A 4,631-nucleotide genomic window follows, 5' to 3' on the forward strand; every position below is an offset into this window, starting at 1 on the left:
AAGAATAAACATTTTTCCAGTGGGATGAATCTTTTCCAGCCTCCCTACGAAGCAGACAGGCTTGTCGATGAACTGAGCTAGCATGCCAGCGTTGATGCGCGACCTCGGTAACTCCATCGTGTCCACCATGATTATGGTCCAAGACTGCATCCGATCATTTCAATTTCTTAAGAGTTCTATGGTGACCGCCAAAATCTTCCATGCAAAACTTGCAATGAACACCTGTACATTCTAGTTTTCACATTTTAGGACATAAAGATCATAAGCATTACAATGTCGCATGTGTGTAATGCAAACTAGCAACTGCCTGCTGCTAGATGACATAATTATTAGAAACAGTGAAAGGGCAATATTCATTTTTCAAGCCTGAGTGGTTATTTCTTTATGTTAATAAAATTTTAATCCACATTAACGTTCTTCAGATGCCTTATAGGAACCCCCACATCTCTTCCTTTCTGGCAGTTCATTTTGCAGTCTTGTCAGCCTGACTGTGGCTTTCAAATTCTTGTCGTTCTCCCAGTTTAAAGATAATTTCCTGAGCTTATTATAGACATTCCCCCATTTTATATAAAAAATTACAAGTTTGTATAATTTTTTAAACACTGTTTTTCTTGCAGTCTGCATTTTGTGCCTCTTTTAATCTTCTTCTATGAAATGCTTTATTTCCTAATTGCAATATTGGAATTTGCTGAGCCAACCATAGTTGCTCCAGAGCTAAAGATTCTGAAGAAATGCAGGTGCTGCAGAACTGCTAGTAACTGTCACTTTTTCTCTGGCTAATCACAGTCACGGTTTGATGAACTGTTTGCCTTTGTCTGCTGCTTGTGGTGATGTGACTTTAGTTCTGTTATCTTGATGGCATCTGGAAATATCTCATAGGAATGAAACTGCAACATAATTACTTCACACTGAACAGAGAAACAATATCATCCGGTGTAAGCTGTGTAGGTGTAAACAGGGTCCTGAAACTATGTAAGAAAATGACTGCAGAGTCTTTGTTCATGGAATAGTTCTCATTTTCTTTCATATGATAACAGTATATGAAAATAGTTTGATTTTATAAAGTGCCTTTTATCTCAGTTTCTCCCTGTATTTAGAGACTATTCTATAATGTATTAAGCAAACACGTGTCCAGAATAAAATCTTTCTAATTCTGCACATTCAAACAAATGAATAAATAAAACTAATTATGAGGATATCAAATTTCAGGATGAAAATTTCTAACAATTAATGGGATCGTGTGGTAGATCCAGGAATAATAATGTCTTATTTAAAAACAAATAAACAAAAACTCTTAATTTCCCCCAGAAGGTCTACCTCTGAAATACCTTTGTACAAAGTGAATCCTCTAGAGAATTCCCTGACATACTTTAAAGTAATCTACTAATGAAATGAATTGTTGATCTGCTATGAATGAATAATATATATATATATATATATATACGTATGTATATGAGACTGGAGTGCAGTGGCATTATCTCGGCTCACTGCAAGCTCCGCCTCCCGGGTTCACGCCATTCTCCTGCCTCAGCCTCCTGAGTAGCTAAGACTACAGGCGCCCGCCACCACGCCTGGCTAATTTTTTGTATTTTTAGTAGAGATGGGGTTTCACCATGTTAGCCAGGATGGTCTCGATCTCCTGGCCTCGTGATCTGCCTGCCTCGGCCTCCCAAAGTGCTAGGATTACAGCCGTGAGCCACTGCACCCAGCCCCCTGGGAACTTAATAATATGATCCACTGCAGAGTATTTTGAGATGACCAGTTCATAGTGGATGGTCATTAAATTCAACTTGTACAAAATTTGGTACAATATTCTGTGCAATTAGGTATTTAATTAAATATTTAAATGAGTTAAAAGGTTAACCTGAATATAAAATATATGTGAGAACCATTGCTCACTGTAATGAGTAACATGAAATAACATTTTCCTTTCTTTAGTATTTACTTAATGATGAAAAGTTGTAATTGTAAGAAATATTTGAAAATAATCATGCCAATATATGCAATTCCCGGAATCTTTTACAGTGTCAAACATATGCTTTGTTCATAACATTGTTTCCCACAAATATTTATTGATTATAATAAACTTGTAAGCAAGTATGATCTGAGAAACCCAAGATACTCTGGTGGATGAGCTGAACTTCAGTTTTTTGGGAGGCACTCCAAGCTTCATGACTCTAGAATCAGCTGTTGAACCCCTCAATTCTCAGAAGTTACCCAGAGTCTAGATAGGGACTAGACTGTCCGAGTCTCTATTTCTAAGAAAATTATTGCTAGACTTGCCAAACTCTAGGCCTAAGATCCACAGCTCTGTGCACCCCTAAGATACCAGCGGCATCATAGGTGCTGTTTTGTGCTAAATGTTTACTCTATTTTGAAACCCTTTAAGGGCCAGAAACTCTGTCAAATGCCTGTCGCTGGCAGATCAGGGTGGTGGAGTAGCTGAATTCTTTTGTCAAGCCAACTCAGTGTCTAAAACTTGAGTCTATATTAAAATTCAGAATGTTCATTTATAAATGAATGAAGCTTCTTAAAACATAGGTGCTCTTGTAGTAGAGAACCCTGCATCATAGACTTTGATTTACATTTTTACGAATTTGTTGGTCTCCTAGATTCCTCTGTTCAAATATGCACAAAGATAATCTATTACTTCAATTCTTCATCAAAGCCTTGATCATTTCAATTTCTTTTTTTTTTGTATGTACCATTTTAGTTTTTATTAATAAAATAGAAACCTAAACTCAGACAACTGCTTTGTTCTTGCATCTAATCTGACCATATATTGGAGTAGCAATTCTTTATAAAAGGACTTAGGCGAGAACTGTCAATACATCAGTTCCATCAAAAACTCTAGGTTGGAATATCTTAAAAAGAGTAAATTAAATATGAGAAAGCACAGAAATCTCTCCCTCAAACAAGAGGGGCTTCCTTTAATAGTCTTTAATGTAGCTCATTTGCAATTATATGAAAATCCTTCACGATCAATCATTTTGCACAATCCCTAAAGGATAAAACTGAGGGAACTCATGGATAATTTTCACAGCTTCATTGTAAAGTCCAAGATCAAAAGGATGGTTATCTTCTTTAAATTGGACATAAGATGTACACAAGATGGTGGCCTTGGTGGTTACTTTTCCAACCACTTCCATAATTCCAGAGATTTCTTCATCAAGGGGTTCCATCAACTCGATGGTTCCATTTTTTCCTTCTCCATCTGAAAGAATAAACATTTTTCCAGTGGGATGAATCTTTTCCAGCCTCCCTACGAAGCAGACAGGCTTGTCGATGAACTGAGCTAGCATGCCAGCGTTGATGCGCGACCTCGGTAACTCCATCGTGTCCACCATGATTATGGTCCAAGACTGCATCCGATCATTTCAATTTCTTAAGAGTTCTATGGTGACCGCCAAAATCTTCCATGCAAAACTTGCAATGAACACCTGTACATTCTAGTTTTCACATTTTAGGACATAAAGATCATAAGCATTACAATGTCGCATGTGTGTAATGCAAACTAGCAACTGCCTGCTGCTAGATGACATAATTATTAGAAACAGTGAAAGGGCAATATTCATTTTTCAAGCCTGAGTGGTTATTTCTTTATGTTAATAAAATTTTAATCCACATTAACGTTCTTCAGATGCCTTATAGGAACCCCCACATCTCTTCCTTTCTGGCAGTTCATTTTGCAGTCTTGTCAGCCTGACTGTGGCTTTCAAATTCTTGTCGTTCTCCCAGTTTAAAGATAATTTCCTGAGCTTATTATAGACATTCCCCCATTTTATATAAAAAATTACAAGTTTGTATAATTTTTTAAACACTGTTTTTCTTGCAGTCTGCATTTTGTGCCTCTTTTAATCTTCTTCTATGAAATGCTTTATTTCCTAATTGCAATATTGGAATTTGCTGAGCCAACCATAGTTGCTCCAGAGCTAAAGATTCTGAAGAAATGCAGGTGCTGCAGAACTGCTAGTAACTGTCACTTTTTCTCTGGCTAATCACAGTCACGGTTTGATGAACTGTTTGCCTTTGTCTGCTGCTTGTGGTGATGTGACTTTAGTTCTGTTATCTTGATGGCATCTGGAAATATCTCATAGGAATGAAACTGCAACATAATTACTTCACACTGAACAGAGAAACAATATCATCCGGTGTAAGCTGTGTAGGTGTAAACAGGGTCCTGAAACTATGTAAGAAAATGACTGCAGAGTCTTTGTTCATGGAATAGTTCTCATTTTCTTTCATATGATAACAGTATATGAAAATAGTTTGATTTTATAAAGTGCCTTTTATCTCAGTTTCTCCCTGTATTTAGAGACTATTCTATAATGTATTAAGCAAACACGTGTCCAGAATAAAATCTTTCTAATTCTGCACATTCAAACAAATGAATAAATAAAACTAATTATGAGGATATCAAATTTCAGGATGAAAATTTCTAACAATTAATGGGATCGTGTGGTAGATCCAGGAATAATAATGTCTTATTTAAAAACAAATAAACAAAAACTCTTAATTTCCCCCAGAAGGTCTACCTCTGAAATACCTTTGTACAAAGTGAATCCTCTAGAGAATTCCCTGACATACTTTAAAGTAATCTACTAATGAAATGAATTGTTGATCTGCTATGA

General features: G+C 36.3%; 1 pseudogene across 1 annotated transcript; it reads right to left on the minus strand.

Moving 5' to 3' along the window:
* Nucleotides 1–2,693: 2,693 nt before the first annotated feature.
* On the minus strand, nt 2,694–3,365 carry LOC105506762 (annotated as a pseudogene). The gene has a single exon (XR_001000991.1). The product of XR_001000991.1 is annotated as a replication protein A 14 kDa subunit pseudogene (transcript).
* Between the last annotated feature and the right edge of the window lie 1,266 nt (nt 3,366–4,631).

The sequence above is a fragment of the Colobus angolensis genome, unplaced genomic scaffold, assembly GCF_000951035.1.
Source record: "Colobus angolensis palliatus isolate OR3802 unplaced genomic scaffold, Cang.pa_1.0 Scaffold14, whole genome shotgun sequence".
NCBI classification, from domain to species: Eukaryota; Metazoa; Chordata; class Mammalia; order Primates; family Cercopithecidae; genus Colobus; species Colobus angolensis.